Source organism: Pteronotus mesoamericanus, unplaced genomic scaffold (genome assembly GCF_021234165.1).
Source record: "Pteronotus mesoamericanus isolate MK-2021 breed Mesoamerican mustached bat unplaced genomic scaffold, CSHL_Meso_final contig_557, whole genome shotgun sequence".
Taxonomy (NCBI): domain Eukaryota; kingdom Metazoa; phylum Chordata; class Mammalia; order Chiroptera; family Mormoopidae; genus Pteronotus; species Pteronotus mesoamericanus.
The window spans coordinates 5975583-5996766 of record NW_026555200.1 but is presented as its reverse complement, the minus strand read 5'-3'; the positions used below and the strand labels follow the sequence as shown (position 1 = coordinate 5996766).

Sequence of the window (21184 nt, the reverse complement as noted above, 5' to 3'; positions counted from 1 at the left end):
CGCCCCCGCCATGAGGATTTGAGTCAGAGCTGGGTGGCAGGGGCTGTGGAAATGGTTTGTCACAAGCTCTGGACCCGACCGACCTAAACTCAGCCTTAACCGGCTTGAATTCACCGTCGGGGAGACGGGTGGAGGAGGTGGGATGTCACAGCCTTGGGCACCTCTGGGAACACGCGGGAGGCGGTGGGTGATCTGGGCCAAGACTGAAGGCACGTGGGATGGAAATGCCCGCGCTGAACAGGAATCTAGGATCTACCTGGTGGCGGGGTCTGGCCAGCTGCACAGACAGGCCGCAGGTGGCCACCGGCAGCTGCTGGCTCTGCTTTTGGGCCTCTGGCTATTAAGAACGTTTCCTTGTGTTACGTAGCATGTTTCCTGCCAGCTGGGGCTGAGGCCGGCAGCGTTTTCAAGGTGGATTCAACGGGCGCAGTGATTAGGTGGATGTGGGAGTGAAGAAGGGTGACGAAGGCAGATGTCCTTGAGGTTCCCCACTAGCATGGGGGTCATCGCAGATGATGATCCCCTGGAGAGGGGGGTGGGTCAAGGGGCATGGTGGTGCCTTGAACCTGCCCCGGGGGAAATGGTTTATGTGATGTGTCCAGACCTCAGCTAGGCCTGGGGCTCAGGAAGGGAGGCCTGGGCTGGGGACAGGAACCTTCTTCTTTCAAAGGGGGCCATCGCCATCAGCAGCAGAGCCTTTGACGCGATGTGGGGTGTGCCCAGCGGAGGGACCCCTCGTTCCCGGCATTGTCACCTGGAGACCTCTGCACCAGTGTCCTCAGGCCTGGTGCTGCGTCTGGGCCCACCTGTTTGGGGACGGCACGCCTCTGACGAGAGGGGTGTGTGCCGGGGTCTCCGCGGGGGGCACCAGGGTGCCCAAGAGCCACCAGGGAAGGCTCGCCGGTTTATGATTTTTCTATTTCTCTTTTAAAAGTCACGGGAACACACGTGTAACATCAAGTGTAGCATTTTAGCCATTTTTAAGTGTGCGGTTCAGGGACGTTAAGTACATTCACCCGGTTGTGCTTTGCCGCCGCCCACCTCCAGGACTTTTCATCTTGTGAGGCTGAATCTCTAACTCCCACCTCGTACCCTCCTCCCCAGCCGCCAGCACCCACCTTCCGTCTACTTTCTGTCTCCGTGGCTGTGACCACGCAGGGTCCCTGGGAGAAGCGGAATCACACAGGCTTGGCCTTCTGTGACTGGCTTATTGCACTTAGCGCGGTGTCCTCTGGGTTCACCCTGCGTCGGAATGTCCTTCCGTTGTGAAGCCTGGGTAATGTTCCACGGGACGGGAGGCCCGCATTGAGGTCCTCTGTCCTCTTCCCATGGACACTTGGCCTCGGTTTCTTATCGCGCTCCCTGAGTTACGGGCCCCAGGCAGGGGCCTCGGCGTGCACCTCAGGGTGCTTGTGGGGCTGGAGGGGCTCTGGTGGCGGACTCTGGGCCCCCGCCCTGCCCCGAGGTGGCTGGGCCAGCCCCGCCTCACGGGCCACTGCTCCCCAGCTGCTAGGGGAAGAGCCCAGGCTGCTGGACGGAGGGGCTGGGAGCCAGGGCTCGGGCGAGGAGACTCAGGGCTCTGGCTTCAAGGGGCCACGGAGCCCCCGGAGCTGTGCCAGGGTGGGAGGAGCGGCCCCTGGAGCTGAAGGCCGGTCTCATTCCCAGGGCAGGACCCCTGGCATCTGCTCCTTTACCTCCTGGCGCTTCTGGACCTTTCCAGCAGCTCCTGGAGGGCACCATCCTAACCTCCAGCATTCACAGTGCTTTTTAGCTCGCATGTACTCACCAGCCCCGCTGTCTTGGTGCCTTTACCCCCCATCCCCCCCCGCGCCCCCCCCCCCCCCCGCTTTCTGCTTAGAGAGCGCTCCCCCTCCCCGCCCCCACATCCTCCTGCCCCTGCGGAGTCTCCCACCCCGCTCCTTACTGCTCTCTGGGCCCATCGCCCCCCGCCGCCCCTCGCCGCCCCCAGCTGCATTCCCCATAATCTATACCCTGTGACCCCCCAGCTCCGCCTCCTGCACCAACTCCCCGCTCCGCCACTGTTCCTGCCGAGCGGACCAGCCACGCCCACCTGGATGCCTGCAAGCCTTTCTCACTTGACTTTCAGAAACCAAGCCCCTCATGTGCCCCTCTTCCCAGACCCGCCTGCCCCTGTGCTCCTGTGGCGGGTAGACAGTCACCCAAGCCAGACACACTCACCCGCTCAGGGGCCCCATGGGCAGCTGGCTGTTGTCCCACTGGAACGCAGGCTCCAGGAGAGCAGGACCAGGACACGTGGATCTTGTTCATCCCTGCGTCCCTAGTGCTCGGCGCACACAGTGGGCTCCTGCTGGCTACTCACTGGACGGACGAGTGCAGCCAGGGCCTGTCACGTGGTGGCTCTGCCCAGGGCTTGGAGAGGCCTGGACCTGGGCTCAGAGGACGCTCCAGCGCTTTCTGGCTGGGTGGCCCAGTCACAAGCTTCCCTTCATAGCCTCGACCTGCTCGACTGTGTGGTGCAGCTGCCACTTCACGGGGTGGCGGTGAGGTCACAGGGAGGTGATGGGCATCAGCACCGGCCACGTGCCTGGCCCACTGCATGCTGGGGCGGGGTGGGGTGGGACTGGCCCCTGCCTCACAGAACCTGACTGCCGGGTTTTATTGCCCAGACCAGAGTCCCCGTGGCCCCGCGTGAGGTCAGGACCTCCAAGACAAGGCTCCTCTCGTGCGCTGTTATTGGGCTGCTTGTCATTTATTCTTTCACTCAAACATGTATTGAGCACCTACTGTGTGTAGCCAATACAAGGGCGGCTGTGGGTACAAAGGATGGGGGGTCCGCCTCCATCTCTGTGTAGTTGGAGGACACAGGCCCTCGGATGGCAGTACTCGGGGCATTATGGTGATGGTGACAGGCAGAAGGTGAGGGACAGGGGCAAGGGGGTGTTCCTGGGGGAGGGTGGCAGCGTGGAAAGGGAGCAGGGGCTAGTGTGGGGCTGAGTGGGGGCCGAGGGGCAGGAGGATGGCAGCGGGGAGAAGCGCGGAGAGGGCCCGGGACCCAGGGGATGCTCCCGGGGGGGCCTCTGACCCGGACTCCTCGGGCTCCGGCTGAGGGCCCCTAGGTGACTCCTCTTTCCCGTGGACGGTCCCCGCCTCCTCAACCTTGGGTGCCCAGGCCTCCCTTGTGGTGGATGCTGCTCCCTGCAGTGTTTGCTTAGCACGTGTTCGCTCTGAATAACCAGGTTTTGACCTGTGTGAGCATTCTGGGCAGAGCAGGGTGGGGCGGGGGGTGCGGGGAGAACCCGTCCTCCTGCGGGATTAATGGGACCCATGGGGCCGGGGACAGTCAGAAGTGGCCCTAGGCTTGTGAGGACATGGTGGCGCCCCAGCAGAAATGGGATCAGTGGCTCAACAGAGACTCTTAAGTCCAAGACGTCTGTTAGTCTTTTTAATACGCTCATGTGCTCTGTGACATTGGCTGATGGTGGTGGCGATTCATTTTTTAATTGAGGTGAATGCCCTAGAACATAAGATTAACTGTTTTAAAGTGAACAGTTCAGTGGCATCTGGTATAGTCGGCCCTCTGTATCCCCAGGTTCTGCATCTGTGGATTCAACCAACCGCGGAGTGAAGAGGTTTGGGGGAAAATCTTGTGGTTGCTGACGTGCACTATGTAGTCAGGCCTACAGTGGTAGCCTCTGTGCTGAACGCATACAGACTTTTTCTTTCTTGTCATTATTCCCTAAACAATACAGTGTAACGACTATTTACGTAGCACTTTCATCGTGTTAGGTATTGTGAGTAATTTACAGGTGACTTAAAGTAGACGGGAGAATGTGCACAGGTTACATGCAAATACTACGTCATTTTATGTAAGGGACTTGAGCCCCCGAGGACTTGGGAATCCACAGGGGAAAGGGAGCCAGTCCTCTGCAGATACGGAGGGACGACTGGACATTCACGGTGCCCTGTAACCACTTTTATCTAGTTCCAAAATATTTGCATCACCCCAAAAGGAAACCCTGTACCCACTCAGCAGTCTCCCCACTGCCTGCCCCCGCCCCAGCCCCTATACCACGATCTGCTTTCAGTCGCTGGTTTGCCTGCTCTGGACATGTCCTGTGAATGGAGCCACCTACTCTGTGACCCTCGGTGCCTGGCTTCAGGTTCCAGCTCTTCCTGCAGGGAAGCTGGATTCCCTTCCCAGCTCATGGGGGGCCACTGGGCGGCGGGAACAGCTCGGTTTAGACCACCGGTCCAGACCGCTCACCTTGAACGGCAGACGCCTGCCTTGCTCTCCTCGTCACCGCCGCCGAAGACTCAGCCCTTGTCGTCTTGCAGTTCGTGATCCTTCTCATTGTTTATAATTTTTTTCCAGCGACCTTTTAAAAATGAACATGTGGTGATGTCAATGCTCCTTCTTAAAGCTCATCAGTAGCAGCCGTTGCTCTTCGAGTGAATTCCCCAACCTGTGACGTGACCTTCTGGGCATGACCTCGTCCCAAGCTCACTTGGCACAGCATCCCCTAGCAGGGGTGCCATGTGTCCCCGAACAGACCAGCCCTGAGCCTGGGGTCTGTAACTTGTGGAGCGCCTCCCCCAAACTACCTAGAGGCGGGGCCGTTTCCGAGTTTGCTGTGACTGTGTGGTACTTTGGTGCCGCTTTCAAGTCCTGTTGGCCTGTCTGGGACCGCAGCTTCAGCGTTAGCTGGTCACATTCTCTTCTCCTTTTCTCCCAGTGTTTTGAGACTGGTCAGGCCCCGAAGGGTGTGGACCGTCTCTGTGTCATTTGAGGTGTGACCCAGAGCTTCCTGCCTCTCCAAGGCAGTGACACCCTAAGCAGCGTCAACCAGCAGTGGTGCCATTTGCTCTCTGCCCGCCCTGACCTCACCAGCTCTCTAGCAGGGAGTGGGTCCCGGCCCGGGTGCCCCCAGGGTCCTGGTGCCCCGACTGTGGGCCGGGGTGCAGTTTGCATACAGGAGACTGGTGGGTCGTCCCAGGCGCGGGAGAAGACCGAGCTGTCGCCACCTGAGGAACACTGGCCCTTTGCTCATTGGAGCCCCTTGACTTCCTTTGCCTGTCTTTCCCCTCCCACTCTCGGGCTAACGTTGAGTTCAGGGTGTCTCGACTCCCAGCTGCTCTGAGTATGATTCCGCCAGAAAGAGCCCTACCCTGTACCGCATGCCCACCGCGTGCCAGGTCCGGCGCTCACCGCTGTCGATGGTTTCCCCTCCTTCCGACAGCCGCGCGAGTCAGGCCTGACCTCACCGTTCATGGATGAGAAAAGTGCGCTTCAGAGGCGTTTTCTAAGTCGCCGGAGATGGCACGGCTTCGTGGGTGATGTATCGCTCGCCGGAGTCCCGTGTTCTTCCTGCTGCGAATACCGAACCCAGTGGCATCGTTTATGGGGCGCACTGTTTGCCAGGCGTGACTCTGGGAGCGTGCAAAGCAGCCGAGGCCCTGAGAGTCAGTGACAGAGCAGGTGGAGGCGACCGGTGTGTGTGCAGGACTCGCGAGCTCACTGCCAGGTGGGCTGGGTGGGCCCCGGGGTGCAGGGCTCATGCAGTTCTTCCAGGGGGTTTATTCTAGGTTGGGGGTCTTCACAGTGGGAGCGACCCCAGGGAGGAGGGACTGGCCCTGGTGCGAAGGGTCACAGGAAAGCTGCTGTATGGCAGGGGGGCCTGGAATGCCAGGCCCGAGGGTTGTCAGTGGGTGCAGGGTGCCCTTGCACCCCTCTCCACCCCTTTCACCCCAAAAGTTGCTCCTAAGAGGCGGGGATAAACTAGAAATCTTAGTCTCCATCTGCCTGTGCCCTTTGGGTAAGCACTCTGGCTGTCTCCCTTAGCAGCCCCAGTTCAGCCTCCCGGCCCTCTTGCGTGGACGCTCTGGGGGCTTTCCCAGCAGAGCGGTAAGCGTCTGCTTGGCGATTTGGCTGCGGGTCTGACCGAGGCTGGGGTTTCTGGCTGGGGTGCTGCCGCACTGTGGCTCTGAACCGTTCCAGGGGCAGGGGGAGCTGGGGACTTTCCCTGACGGCCCTGCACCCACCTCAGGAAGGCCTCGCAGGAAATGGGCCACGCTGGTGGGTCTGCCTCTTAGGTGGATCCCGGGAAGCCTCAAGTGACCCCAAGGCGCAACAGGATCCAGAGCACGGTGGCTGGGTGCAAGGCGAGTCCTTGAGGGCTCCGCCGGGGATCTCTGGCACCCGGCCCCTCCATAGATCGGGAAGACCTGGGAAGACCTGGGCATCGGACACTTGCTGCTTAATTACTCTGAAGATGGGGGCGGGGACTCGCGGGGGTTTCTGCTTCTCCCAGGGTCTTCTCAGGTTGGGGATTTTAAGAAGCGATAATGAGAAGGGTGGCCTGGCGTTTGTGAAGCTTGGAAAATCACCGGAACAGGCAACACAAGTGTGAAATGTCTTCTACTTATATTCAATTACATGTAAATGTCAGAGTCCCTTTCTCAAAACTTCCTGTCTTTGGAGATGCGATATTGAAAAGGCAGGGTTTTCCCCTCCTTCCAGCCGTATCCTGCCTATTGGGCCAGCGTTGAGCCCTTTCGTAAGAAGGGCCCCTTTCCCCGCCTGCCCTCCAGGGTCCTCGCCCTCACTGCTAGTCACACTCAGGGGTGTCTAGACAGCTCGGGGGAGAGGCTTTTTTTTTTTTTTTTAATTCCTTCATCATTCAGCCAATATTCCGTGAATGCCCGCTCTGTCTGGGCCGTCGCGGTGCCCGCGCTGAGACACCCAGACAGCAGCGACCCAGGAGGCCACCATGTCTGAGCTGAAGCCCGAGCCGCGGCTGGGGTTCCTCCCCCCACGCCGGGGGGGTGTCTCACCACCGCTGAGGTTTTGCTTTGCTGTAGTGTTTACGTGTGTTTTCTTAATGGAAAATTTTGAGCACATGCGGGAGCCGAGACCGGTGTGGGGAGGCCCGCTTCTTCGTCACCCCGCGCCACGGGTCCCCTTGTCCGGCTGTCTCGTCAGGGCGCACGCACGGCCTCCGTTCTGGAAAGATCAGGCTTAGGGATGGCATTGGAGTCCTCGAGACGGCCAGTTGGGGCTCTTGTGCTCTGGGGGTTTAAAACCATGTTCTGATTTCCTGGGCAGCTTTGACAAGGGGCACAAGCTTCGGGGGACCCGGAAGCTGGGCCGGGCTCTGGGGTGAGCAGGCGTGTGGACGCCACCTCCCTGGCCCTGCCAGGGCCATTTGAACCAGAGCAGTCAAATGTTGATCTTTTTTGGAGGGGGCAGGAGGTAGAATTCTGTACAAGGCATAATTTGCAGAGGAATTGTTTGAACTGCTGAAAACAAGTTTTGGGGGCCCCTCTCCTAGAGGCAGATGGGGGTGCTCTTCTCCTGCCCCCTCCTGCCTCTGCCTTCTCCGCAAAACCCTTCAGTAGCCAGCAGGAATAGATAAAGGTTGCAACCAGGATAAACCAGCAGCATCCACGATGGTTCTGCCGGAGCCACTGGGTGTCGGGCGCCATGTGGCTTTATCCACAGGTTTTGGGGTACGGCAGTGATCCATGTTTTCTTCCTGGGAAGGTGGGTTTGGAGCACCCATGGAGAATTCTCTGCTGGAGCTGAACCACACTTCAGTCTCTGCCAGATAAAGTCGCTGTGTTTAGACCAAGCAGAGTCTCCTGAGGCTAGAGAGGCAGGAAGCCCTGAGACCAAGGGGCCTCGCAGAGGCCAAGGGTTTGTCTTGGTGTTAGTTTCCCCTGAATTTTTTATAACAAAGCAGGTAGTGCCCGCCCTTTCTGGATGGTGTAGCCGTGGCAAGCTTTTTTGGAGGTTTCAGAGTATGTGCGGCAGGAGCAAAGGTAGGATTTATTTCCAGCGGTGTAAGGCACATGCCACCCCTTGCGAATGTCCGTGTGGATGGTGTTTATTTACTGTGCCCACCGGGCAGCCGTCAGTGCCATCCTAGACTGAATTTCTCCTCAGCCCTTTGCACGCTGCCTGTGCAGGTGGGCCGGGGGCAGGGAGCACCACTGCCCTGGGTCCCGTAAGCGCTGGCAGCCACGCAGGCAGACGTGGGTCACGGCTTCTGGGGGAGCAGCTCGCAGGCGGCATTTTGTGAGGAGGTTGCCATCTAGCACCTTGTCGTCCTCACACTGAGGCAGGACACATTGGGAAAGCACCTACGGAAGGCAGCTCAGGTGGAGGGTGAAAAGCTAAGGTGACCAGTGACGGTGCGTGCCCACTGCCCCAGGCTGGGTGCAAGGCCCTTGTGTCCCCGAGGACCTGTGCCTGTGGGCCACCTTTTCCTCCTGGATTTAGACCCGTTTGCTTAAGGTGCATCGAGTCCTTTCTGTGCGGCGGGCACTGCCCTCCTTCCACACGTCGGCTTGTTCATTAGCTTGAATTGCCGAGAGTTCTCTGGAGTGCGGTCCATTGCGCCCATTTTACAGATGGGAAAATTGAAGTGCAAAAGTCAGATAGCTGGCCCGGGATGGCCCCGCCAAGAAGCCAAGCCGGACGCAGACCCAGCCTGTGCCCTGAGTCACGGCTCCGCATGGCCTCTGAGCATGACGAGGCTTGTGGTCTGGGGAGGGTGGGGCCGGGTCCAAAGGCGCTGGTCCCTGGGCCACTGCACAGGTGGGTTCTGTGATCCAGGTGCGCCTGGGTGCCCTGGGAGGATGTGCCCCCGCGGTGTCTCAGTGGCTAGCCCTCAGCAGGCCCCCAGTGAGGCTGAATGAACCGAGTGTCCTTGCAGAGGCAAGAGGACTGGGGGTTCTGAATCGTGTGTTTTTCCTTTCAGGACTGACCAAGAGAACTTGGAAATGTCCTCAAGTGTCCACTTGACATTTTCAGTATGTCTGCTGGGCTGTGAGCCGATCAGGCTGTGTCCTCCGGGCCCTGCCTCCCCCGTCCCCCGCCGTAAACCAGGCAGAGGGCCAGGCTCCGAGACGTGGGGGCTCCCCGTTCAGCGAGCAGCTGTCCTGGGCCCTCCTGAAGGGGTGTCTTGACCCCCACTGCCCACCTTCTTATGTGTCCAGAGGGGGAGACCCAGAGAAGGCGAAGGAAGGAAGTTGGAGCAATGAGGGGCGGGACCCTGCCACCTGCTTCTGCCCTTTATCTAGTGAAACACATAGAGACTTTAGGAAGTTATTGCTTCATCATGGGGTTTCCCTCAGCCAGACCTGGGCATCATCTTGTTTCTCTGCAAGAAAAATCAGCCTTAAGTGTCAGACTTTAATTACCTTCCCCGGGGACACTTCCTGTGACTATTTCTAGGGAAAAGTGGCTAATGTCATGCACCTAAATAAAATTAGGGTTCTAAACTGGGTCACAGACTCCCATGGCCCGAGGGGCCGGGAAGAAGGTGCAAATGCGCAGCGGGCGGGAGGCTGTCGGGTGGGGGGAGGGCTGTGCCAAAGTGGAACCAGTGTCCTGTGGGAGGGGGTGGCCTCTCTTACCCGAAGAGTGGCATCCCGCGCACTAAAAGTGTCCATTTCTTTTTCCCTCTAAGAGAAGCCAGGAATCCGGATTTAAAAAAAAAATGTTGGTGAATAACTTTGTGGGGTTTTTTTGTTTGTTTTAAAAGAAACAACACAGAATGAAATGTCTGTGCCCTCCATGTACAGACGAGAAAGACAAGGTCCAGGAGCCCAGCGGGGTCCCCGAGCTTGGGGCCCGGGGTGCTGGGACTAGGCCCGTACCTGTTGGCGCCTGGCCCAGCTCCTTCCCCCGAGACCCTGCGGCGTCCTGGGGAAAGCGGGAGGGTTGGGAACCAGCTCAGCAGGTCCCACTGCACCGTGGGGGACAGAGTCCGCGGTGGCACAGAGCCCTTTGACAGTCCCATGCGCCCCTCCTAGCTCCCTACAAAAGCCGGCGTTGACGGCTGCCTCTTGGGTGCCGGGCACCGAGTGCTTCATGTGGGTGTCTCTGGTGATCCTGACAAGGTGCCCGGCAGGTTCTTGTGTCCCCATCTTCCAGATGAGGAAACGGAGGCTCGGAGAGGATCGACTAAGTGGATGGCATGGATTTATTTGAACAAGGGTCAGGTTCCTGAGCCAGGGCTTTCACGCCATCGCCAGTCGTGACCAGGACACTCAGGGAGATGCACATTTCACCTTTGGCCTGATGTGGGCGGACTGGCCCGCAGGACGGGCGGTGCCTCTCCTTTCGACCCGTGCCCAGGGCATCCCCTGCAGTGTGGTGTGGAGGTCAGGGCCCTCCCACTGCCCCCTGGGCGGGCACCTCTAGAGCCCGGGCAGCTCCACCTACCGAGAGGCCGCTCCTCTGCTCACAATGTTGCTGACTAATTCTCTTTGCAAACGGTTCAGTTTCACATGCTCGAGTTTCCAGTAACTATGTGGGCGGATTTGTTTCATTTAAGGGGAAAGCAAAGCAAAACAAAACAAAACATGGAGGGGGTTTTCTTTCCCAAGAAGAGGACTCACCAATTATGGGTTTTAGTGCATGCGGCTCCGGGCATCCTGGTACGCAGTTCTGCAGCCAGCGGGGCCTCTTGGCAGGCAGGCTCCGAGGTGGAAATCGCTTAGTCATTTCAAGTGGGGACCGGGCGCAGGAGGTGAGGGAGGTGCAGCAGCCACCAGGTCCTGCGGAGGGAACCGTGGCCTTGCGCCCTTCCCGCCTCACCCTTGCCTAGCAGGGCAGGGGAGGGAGAGCTTGGGAGAAGAGGAAGGTGCCAGGTGCGACAGCCAGCCTCATCTTCCCTGGGCTCGCTCCCCTCCCGAGGGAGCTGAGCTGAGAAGGAGGCACTTCCCCGCCGGCCGAGGCCGCCTGCTTCAGGTGAGCTGGAGACAGTGGTGCCCTGGGCCCTTAGACTCTGCCAGGCGGGGGTGGGAGGCGACCACGCATCACTGAGTATGTGTGTGCACACGTGTGTCTTCCCACATAGGCTCAGCCAGGTGATGCTAGCATGCTGGCTCGGGTGGGCACTGGCCCAGCAGGGCAGGCTCTGGTGTTGGCACTAGGCAGGGTCCTGGGGTCTCTGCCACGCGGGGCATCTGGATCAGGGGGCGGGGGCCCTAGGGCCTCGGGGCAGTCACTGGGAGCATGTGGGTACCTCGGAGCCCAGGCACCGCTTCAGAGTGCAGCAGGCAGTCTGTCACGTGCAGCCACTGGGCCGTGGGTTTCTCCTCCGCAGGAGGCCCCCCCAGAAGCCATGTTCAGTCCAGGTGTGGTGACTAGAGCAGCTACGAGCCTGGCTGGGGATGGCTGGAGTGGAGCTCTGGTACTTCCTATCTCTGTGGCCCGGGCCTCAGTTTCCCATCTGTGACATGGGGGTGGGTGGGAGCACCTCGTGGGTGGAAGGGGTTGATGTGGGTGAGCTGTCCAGGGCTATCCCTCCCATAACAGAGATCTGAGGCCTGAGGTAGAGTGGGGCACACCTTCCGTTTTCTTTCTTGCTCTGAGGAGGGAACATGCCTTGGAATTTATAATCTTTAATCCTGGCCTTGGAGAGCTTGCTTCCTGTGCTTTCCGGAAGGGAAGAGGGCACATAGACAGTAAAATCTCAAACAAGGTCATTTTAGGCAGAGGGTAATAGAGGTCATGAGAGATGATTGGAGTTCTGGAGGATTTTGATGAGGGTAAGGGTTTATGCTCAGCAGGTGAATCCAGGAAGGCTTCCTGGAAGGGATGACATTGAAGCTGGACCTTCAGATATATAAGAACTGGGAGGGAGGGGAGGAGGAAGGGAAGAGGTCTGTCACTGGTAGAAGAGTGTCTACGTATGCAAAACCGCCTGGTGCTTAGATGGTGCTTGGCGTCTAGTAAGCACTTAGTAAAGGTCATCCTAAAAATCAATATGACTCCAGGATTTTCTGTGTAGGTATCTGGGAGGAGTGTGTGTGTGAAATAGATGTTCAGGCCACCAGTTGGGAAAAGATAGTTCCAAAGTTTTGTGCAACGGGTTTCCCGAGGCGAGGGAGGTGATTTGTGTTTTTCTTTTTGAGCTCTGCCCCTCCTCGGGCTCCTTGGGCGGCACTTTTCATTCCTTGGCCGTCCATTCGTCCCACGCGTTTGCAGGAGCCTCTGTGTGCCGGCCTCTGTCCTGCTCCGGGGGCCTTGGGGGGCACACAGACAGGAAACAAAGACACAGGCGAGGACCTACGGGCAGCCCGGGCCCTATCGTTGCCTCAGCAGGTTGGCGAGGCCGCGTTCTCCTCCAGCTCCCCGGTGCGCGGGGCCTGCCCTGGAGCGGCCAGGCTCCCTGCGAGGCTCCGACTCTCGCCCCCTGGGGCCGGGGACGCGGCTGGACAGCCTGGGCTCCTTGACGGGCCAGGTGGGGAGCACAGGAAACAGCTGCACTCACTCTCCCTTTCCGGGCAGGTTGGGGAAACGTGGTGTTGGTTCTGGAAGCTCCAGTCTGGGAGGGACGGCATTTCCTGTGGCCTGGCGAGGGCGGGGCCGCGGGGCCTGGGCTGACAGTGGGGGGGTGACAGTGGACCTGGGCGCCCAGAGACCCGGGGTGCACCCCCCTGGCTCCTCGACCGGGGACGCCCTCGTGCCTCCGCGGCCACCCCCACTGGGTCCCTCCCGGGTCTGCACTGTCCCTGCCATCTGTCCCCTCTGGCCTCTGCCCCTTTGCATTTGCTCCCTGGCAGTGTAGGCCGTGCCCGGGGCCCAGCGCCTTCAGGCTGCAGGGATAAACAGGAGGGGAAGCAAGGCAGCGCCCTTCACCTGTGGCCCACAAGGCCGTCCTGTCAGGGTCTTCTTTGTCCCCAAGGCCACCCCCACCTCCACCCTCAGGCTTCCGGTGCCCTGGGAGGACCATGAGTTTTGATTTGGGCTTCTGACCTGGATCCCGGACAATTCCTTGGCCTCTTTGAGCCTCAGTTTCCACATCTATAGAAATGGGCATGAGACGGGCATGTGGTAGCGCAAGAGGAGAGACCCACTACAGGGGGGGCCATAGTGCGGGGGACCATCCTCCTCGGGACACGGGACCGCTACTGTTCCCCTCTGAAGTCCAGTCGAGGAGGCAGTGGGCACGCTGCGGGTCCGGGGCTCGGTGAAGCGTGGCTGTTGTTGAGAGAGGAGGAGGCCTTACCACGGAGCAGCCCCAGGTGCCCTCCCAGAGTGGGGAGAGGGGCCCGCAGGGGCCAAGAAGGGCAGAAGGAAATTGGGTTGGGGCGGCGGGGATGATGGCTTTTAGCCCAGGAGTGGCCGGTGTGGTGTGTGTGAGCGGTGATGTTGGTAAGGCCACGTCTTGAAGGGTAGAGGTTCAAAGCGCCGTCCAGCCCGGGGGCTGGAGACAGGACAGCCCACTGAGAGTGAGCTCCGGAGTCCACACCCACCGGCCCTTGGGTGGGAAGCCGCTTCCCGCCTTTCCTGTCTGCAAGCAGCCAGCCCTGAGCCTCCTGGGAGGACCCCGGCTGGGCCTGGGCCAGCCGGCCACCTGCCTTCCTGGCCCAGGGGTCAGAGACAGGACACTCTCCTCAGGAGGGAGGAAGGGGATCCATACTTTCACGCCCACTGAATGCAGTGACTTGGGCTGTGGCAGCCAGACGTGCCTGCTCAGGGCCGGGCCGGGGTCCCCCGCCCGGGGCTCCAGATGTTCCAGGCCAGTGCCTGTTTCTCACATTTCTGGTCCCCACCCCCCAGCTTAGGTTTCTCTTTGCCTCCCTCTTAAGTTTTCACAGCAGAACTTCCTTCTGCAAATGTTTCCTGAGCGCCTACTATGTGCCAGCATTGTTCTAGGGTGGCGGGTCGCAGCAAGCGTGAGGCAGGCCGGGGGGAGAATGAACCGTTGTTGGCTGTGGGCAGAACCGCCCTGTGTGGCAGCTGCGTCCCTGTCTTCCCTGCACCTGCAGTGCCCCTCCCGCCGTACCCCGGCCAGATGGCTCTGACTCCGCTTGCCTTTCCTCCCCTGGCGCCGCCTCAGTTGTGTGCAGATGGGGGTATCCCTGCCCTCCCCCCGTTTGACTGGGGGGAGCCCGTTCACCATGGTGTTCTGGAGCGCATCACTGCTGGGGTGTTCTGTATGCACCGGGTTTGCTCAGTGTTTCTAAATTGTCCTTCGGTACTTGCGGGAAGCATGTACCCGCCCGTTCTGTTTGGCAAGTATCTCAGGCCGTGGAGCAGGAGAAGCGCATTCACCCCGCGTCGCTGAGGGGGACGGCGCTGTGGAGCTGGGGCCCATCCCCGTGCGCAGGGCCTGGCTGGGGGCTTGGAAGGAATCGGGTTCTGTGGAAGACCCGGGGATGTGCCGGGAGTCGCTGAAGCATCCTCGGGCGGAGACCTTGGCTGTCACCGTCGGGTCCTGGTGCCTGCCTGGCTCAGTGGCCGGGGCACGGGGGCAGCTCAGTGGGACCTTGTTGAATGAATGAATGGTCAACCTCTTCATGACAATGGAAAAGTTAGCCTCTTGGACCCACTGAGCTCATATCCCGTGATTGTCCGTTGACTGTCTGTCTCCACGAGGGCACGGGCTCCATCTCTCTTGTCTGGCAGCCCCTGAGCCTAGGACAGTGCCTGGCACACGGCGGGACCGGAGCAGCTGCTTGTTCTTTGGCCAACACTTTATCCCGGCTTTAGGGTCTGACTGCACTCCTTGCGGGGGTGGGGGGTGGGCGGGCAGGGAGCTGCCGCCCACAGAGGCTGACCAGGCCCTCCCTTTTGAAGGTGACCTGCAGGTTGGGCTCTGTGTCTCCTGTTTCCTTGTGGGGGACTTTTCATTCTCATCACTGGTGTTTGGGAGGCTGGTTCAGTGGGACAGGATTATGAGAAGAGTTGGTGTGACCAGGAGGTGTCTCCCCCAGGCTCCAGGGGAAGACCTCCCCCTCCTTTTAAAACCGGCATCTTGCTTCTCCGCTGCTCTGATCCTGTCTCCGAATCCTTGAGGGGCAGAGCTGCTCGCCAGGCCCAGGTCGGGGGACTACGGCCGAAAACGGCGGCCGCGGAGTTACAGTGCTGGAAACGGCCCTGCTTCCCTCCGCACCGCCCCCTCCTGCTGCACGCCCCCCCCCCCCCCACTAAGATGACAAAACCTTAAACCTTAGTTTAGTCTGCAGAGCATCGCAGGCGGGCCTGAGGCATTTACATTCCTCGGGCTCAGCCGATTCTTTGTGTCGCGTTTCTGGGCTAGTGGTGCTTGCAGGGCGAAGCCAGGGCCCCTTACAAAGGAACGTGTGTGCGGGACATGCGGGGTGAAATCCCACGTATCCTGCACGGCCCCCGGGCCCTCCAAGCACCAGGGCCTGTGCATGGGACAAGGACCCTGTGCCACCTTATCTAAACTCGCCCTGACCTGTCTGTCATCACCTTGGTACCCAGAGAGAGGTGTTTCAACAGTTCACCTTCGCAGACCTTTAGTGAGCACTTAGTTCAGCCCAAAATGACAGAGCCACTCAAGAAGCGGGTGGACCGGGGAGGGAGGGAGAACTGGTCCGCTGGTGAAGGCTGCGTGTCATCGCGTCCGAGACCTGTCGAGGGGAAGGGTCGCCACTTTTAGGAAGTTGTCCTGATTGTCGCCGTGACATGCCGTTGACTCCAGGGAGTGCAGATGTGACTCGAGCTGAGTCATCGAACAACGGGATGGGGCCATGGGGCTGGCCTGGGCATCGCCGAGTGCACGGGAGAGGTTCGTGCGGCTTCCGCGGGTACGTGGCGGGCAGTTTGGGGGCAGCGTGGGGCTGGGGTGTGCAGCAGCAGCAGCAAGATCGTGCCAATGGACACCGTTGACCGAGGGCCCGCCACGTGCGGCCCCCTTCTGGGCTCCAGCTGTCCATTTACTCGCTACGGGCCTCTCACCCTGGGGGGCGGGAGCAGCCCCGACGCAACTGTTGTGCAGGTGGGCAGCGGCCTCCCCAGGTCGCTCACACCTGGGAGCTGCACTGGGCCGCGGCACAAGGCCTGCTCTCCCCAAGCCCCCACGCTGTGAGGCTCGTCACTGAAGATCTTCATTAAAGACCTTCATTAAGGACCCACAGCCCCGGGGCTGAGTCCCTGGGCTGAGCTCCCTCTTCTCCGTCTCAGACCCTCTGTGGCTTCTTTCTAACGCTCACTCAGCATGAACCAGGCACCAGGATGCGTGTGCTCCGGCTCCATGATCCCTTATAACCACCACTGTGAGACAGATAATGGTCATTGTACTTGTTTTGCAGATGGGGAAACTGAGCCCCCCCCCAAAAAAAAACTCAGGCCATAGCCAGGGAAGGGTCAGAGCTGGGATTCGAACCCATGTTGTCAGCTCTAAAGCCCATGCCCGCCTCTCAGGCTCACAGGTTTGCAGCCGTCTGGACGGCTAGTCCTCCCGGCCGCCATCATGACTTGACCTGTTGTGGAGCCGGATCTCACGGTCCTGGCTTGCTGGCTGACCGCAAAGGGGGTCTGAATGAGGCCCGGCGGGGCGAGGGTGCCTCAGAACCCGACGAGAGACACCATGCTTGCTGGGGTCCCGCGCTGGGGAGACCAGGGCCACCTCTGGGCCCACCGGGCTGAAAATTGGCAGAACATTCTGGAGGGTCAGGAGAGCCGGTGCAAGGCGGCGAGTGGTGGAGTACGCTTGGTCCTGGCCCCCTGAGGGCCCGCAGGGGGCCGAGGTGCCACCGAGGGGCCCCATGATGGAGGGGAGCGCCATGCTGGACCATCAGACACCGCCGCACCCCCCAGCCCCGCTTCCCTTTGTTGTCTGGCTGTGTCAGACGTCTGGGCTTGCCGGGAGGCTCCTGAATGGGCCTTGGAAAGAGGTCACTCCCTTCCCTTCCCGTGCCGGCAGCACTGACCCGCATGTGACCTTCCCTGCGGTGACAGTGTCTGGCCGTCCCTCTTTGATGCTGACTGTGGAGGGGCAGTCGGTGTCTGGCAGCGGGGTGGCTGCCCCTCCCCGGCTCTGGCCCTCAGCAGCTGGTCCTGCCAGCCACCCCTCCTTCCGTGTGCCATCTTGGAACGGGGAAGTCCACGCTCCTGACCCTCCGTCTGAGCACCCGACCTTTTCCCTTCCCTGGAGGGCCCTGGCTGGGCTGGCGGCTTGGACTGTCTCGATGAGACAGACTAATTCCTGCTGGGCCAGAGCCGAGGGGGACCGGCGGCTGGACCTGGCCCCTCTCCAGCAGCCACCCCCCCGCCCCCGAGATAGTTTTTCCGCAGAATCGCTGGGGTTTTCCGTTTCTCCCCTGGCTGGTGTGGGGACCTGTCCCCTCCGGGTCTGTTGGCAGAGATCACAGTGGATCTCGGAAGACGCTGTATAGCCCGGGCACTGGGGCTGGCCCCGAAGGTCCACGCCGCCACCTCGCTGGCACCCAGAATTCAGTGCTGGGCCACGTTGCCCCTCGCCCGGGCCAGGAGCCCTGCCTGCAAAGGGGAGCTTAACTTGGGCTTCGTCTTTGGTCTTCGTGACACCCACATGTGCACAAAGCAGAGAATGGAGAACGCCAGACCCGTCTTCCTCCAAGGAGGTGGTTTCTGGCTGCCCCCAGGGCCTCCAGCGCCAAGAGCCCACACTGGGCAGAACCTGGGAGGCGGCCCTTGCAGATCCCTAAGGCCTCCTGGGTCGCAGCAAGACAGTGCCCCGTCCACACCACTGAGACCCCACAGCCAGGCTCCCGGGGTGCTGAGGAGTTGGTTTCCGCTGAGATGCCCACAGATGGCAGGGGCCACGCCCAGGGGCAGTGGCACCATGGGACAGTGGGCCTCTTCCCTCCCTCCCTCCCTCTCAGACCCTTCTTCCTGGTGGCCAGTGGGAAATCAGGGTGACTTTTCCTGCAAGAGGAAGAGCCAGGACACAAACTCCACAGAGAGGGTTACATGCAGGCTGGTCCTTATCTCCCCTTGGCTGCCTGGGATCGAGCTCCCAATCCCTCCTGTGGCATCTGGTGGCTCCATTTGGTCCCACTTCCTGTTTTGTTTTGTTTTGGTTTGGTTTTCTTCCATTTTTTCCCCCTAGTTTTTTTAGGCCATACCTTTTTTGTGGGCCCAGGGACCAAATTCCCAATGAGTGACCACACGTTGACACTTTTCTCAGCACGCTGACGCGTCTGATGCCGCCGGAACGGGCTGCAGGTGGGCCGCGCTCTGTTCTCGCCGCTGCAGGCAGGTGCGGGGCAGGGCGCACGGTGATTCACTGCATCAACGAATTGTGCCCTAATTAGCAGTCGTCGCGTCAATCACCCACCTTTACAGCAGGTTCCACTTTGATCCCATTGCTCGGCCTGTAGTAGGTCCTCTGTGAGGTTTGGGTGGGAAATGTGGGCTGCGTTCAGTGTGGGGTGCGTGTGCCTTGCTGTCCTCCGTGGTCTCTCTTTGTGCCCAGCCTCGGAAGGGTTGGCTGGAGGGGCTTGGGCCCTGGATGCTCTGTGTGTGACAGAGAGGCCAGCGCAGCCAGCGGGGACGGGGCAGAATCAAGACAAAGGCCTGGTTGTGTCGCGGAGAAAACCCAAACCTGCGTTTCCCCGAGGCTGAAACGGCCTGTGCCCCATCGCCTGTTCCCATAAAGGGGACCTTGTGTGGCTCCCGGGAGGGAGGAGGCACCCAGACTCTCCCTGGGAACGGGCCTGACTGCCCCAGAGCCACGGCTCACGGCGGTGATAACTCCTGTGACCCTTGACCTCTGAGATAGAGCTGACACCCGGCCAGACGGCCCTGTTTGGGACAAGTCTGCTGTGTGTGTCTCGGGGCCAACATTGTCTCATCCAGACCAGACACATTGTTTCTTGGAAAACCGAGGGGGCGGGGCGGCAGGGACGGGCTGGGACGGACGGACGGGGCCAAGTGGGCGGGTCTGTGCCAGGCAGGCAGTGGGGGGCAGCGGGACCCCAGCGCACAGCCTGTAGCCGCTGATGGACCCACCGCTGCTCTTACTGCTCACTCAGGGTTTTCCAGGAACGAGTGGCCAGGGCAGGTGGAGGGAGGGGGCGGGCTGTCCCCTGCTCTCTGGACACCGGCCAGCCCGACACACTAGGGACAGTGTGGGGTGCACTGGAATGAGCTCTGGCCACAGGCGAGGACTGAGTTTTCAGGGAATGAGGGGCCCCGGAGGGCAGACCTGAGGCAGCACCCACAGGTGTTGAGAGGACCCAGCGTGGACGCATCTAAGCGGCAGTGCAGAGAGGTCGGGGTGGCTTCCCAGAGGGAACCCGCACCCAGGGTCTGAGTCCCCCTGGGAAGGCGCCTGAGAAGGGCGCCAGCGGTTCCACGTGGGAGGAACAGCAGGGGCAAAAGAGTGAAGGCTTTAAAAGCTTGGCTCCGAGTCAGGTAGGACTTTTCCAGTTCTCAGGGACAGAAAGCCCCATCCACACGGCATTAGCAAGCGGCGGGTGTGCTGAGCTGTACGCGGCTAAGTCCAGGGGCTGCAGGCACAGCTGGGTCCAGAGGCTCCCGCTCTGGCGTTGGCAGGGCCTCTCCCTCTATCTCAACCTCACCCTCCTTGATTTGGCCTCCTTCTCAGAAGGCTACTGAGGCAGACCTCCCAGGACGGGCCCTGACGGGCCTGCATGTTCGCTGTCACGGGTGGGCGATGGCCCGGGGCAGGGGGCTGAGGCGTGTACCCGCCGCCCCCGGAGCCAGGCAGAGTAGGAGCAGAGCCCAGGGCCAGGAGCGGGAAGAGGCAGACCTGCCCGGCAGAGTCGAGGTGCATCACCGGGGCAAGAGGAGCCAGGTGCGGGCGGCGCGGCGGGCGGCCGGCCCAGCTTGCTGGGGACGCTGTGGTGCCGTCCTGCCCTGGTTTTGCGTGGTGTGCCGGGGAGGGTGGTGGGGGATGAGGCCAGAAAAGTAGTCAGACCCAGGTCGTAAAACGTTTTTATGTGCAAGATGCGATCCTTGTGGTCTGCCTAGGGCCCGCCGTAGCGTGTGGGCTCTTGACTTCGCGTAGGCGAGATTTCACAACGTGAGTCCAGATGACTGTGGGGATGCGTCTCTGAAAGCTGGGGACAGTGCAACAGGGAGGGCTCAGCACAGAGGCAACAACAGGAGAGCCGAGGCTGGGCTGCCCGGGCCCCCTGGGAAGTCGGAGAACTGGGGGCCTCGGGGACAGGTTCAGGGGGTCGGCCTGGGACCAGCTGCCAGCTGCCCATTGCGTTAGAGTTTGGGGGACGCATCTGAGGGAAAGAAATGGGGGGGACAAGAGGAGAAAGGGAATTGTCCTGAGGCTTCTCTCTCTCTCTCTCCCGGAGGCAGAATCCTCGGGGAGGGTCTCACAATTCCCCAGGTGCGCCCTTTCAAGTCGTGGCCTCCACGGATGGGCCAGTGACAGGGCGGGGGGTCCTTAGTCATTGCAGTTGGTTCTGGCTGCATCACCCATCGGGTTTTGCTGCTCTTCTGGGCCTGGAGCTGAAACACAGCTGAGACCGCAATGTTCTCCGCAGGGAGGAAAGGCTACCCTGGGGCGAGGCCCTTGTCTTCCCAGTGTTGCCCTCTGGCCTGGTGACCGTTCCACCCTGGTGACCGTTGGCACCTGGCTGTCAGTTGCTCTGCCCTTGTGTTCCGCTGTCTGTCTCAGTTTCCCTACTCCACTCACCAAAGAATGTTCCTAGCTTCTTACTCTCCTGTGTCAATTGTCCCTGAGGCGGCCCTGTGACACTGGCACATAGTAGGCACTCAGTAAGCTTGCCAGGGTCACCTGTGTGTTTCATGAACAGCCACCAGACTGTTTTAGGCTGCCACCATTTGAGAGGGCTCTGCGTGGAGGCCGGCGGGGAGGGCAGGGCCAGTCAGGACCCCAGGACGGCAGGGCTCAGAGCCCGGCCCCTCCCTCCGGCCCCTCCTGTGCAGGCCCCCTCGCTCTCTGCACTGCCCCCTCCCGCGGGCCGTCTGGACAAATTTGGGTGGCAGAGTTGCAGCCTATCATTAGCTTGGCCCCCGGCATCCTCTCTTGTCTTATCCAGAGAGCTGTTTCATTCACTTCCCTCTTTTAGCCACTGGCTAAGGTTTGTGGCGGAAGAGCAGGGTGTGTTTCTAAAAGCAGCCCGTCTCCCGGGGAGGCTGCCTTTTCACTTGGGTGGCCTTGCTTCCCAGCCTGGCACAAAGCTCCCCGCGGTCGAATTTGTTTTCTCCACAAACACTCAAGGGGAGCGGGATCCGTGTCCTCTCGTCTGCCCCGACTCGCCCCCGGGAGCAGGCAGGACGCTTCGGGGAGCCTGGGGTCCGTGAGGTCACAGTCAGCCCCCTGGACCTCCTGGAGCCCATCCTCCCCCACGTGTGTGGCTGGGCGGGCGCCGAGGGGCCCGGTGCAGCGCTCTCCTGCCCTCTGCGGGGCCGACTTTGCTCCTCCCTGCCTTGGTCGGCTGGGCCGCG

The 21184-nt window shown here is 60.8% G+C and overlaps 1 protein-coding gene across 2 annotated transcripts in view; it reads left to right on the top strand.

Moving 5' to 3' along the window:
- Nucleotides 1-21184, top strand: part of SPSB1 (splA/ryanodine receptor domain and SOCS box containing 1) — a 60942-nt gene that overhangs the window by 3797 nt on the left and 35961 nt on the right. Inside the window, exon 1 of one of the 2 annotated variants that reach the window (XM_054579802.1) lies at nt 10635-10738. The exons of the other annotated variant lie outside the window; for it this stretch is intronic. The gene's annotated coding sequence lies outside the window, so the exon portion shown is untranslated. Of the gene's footprint in view, nt 1-10634; nt 10739-21184 lie in introns of those variants that run through there. 2 annotated transcript variants of the gene reach the window in all.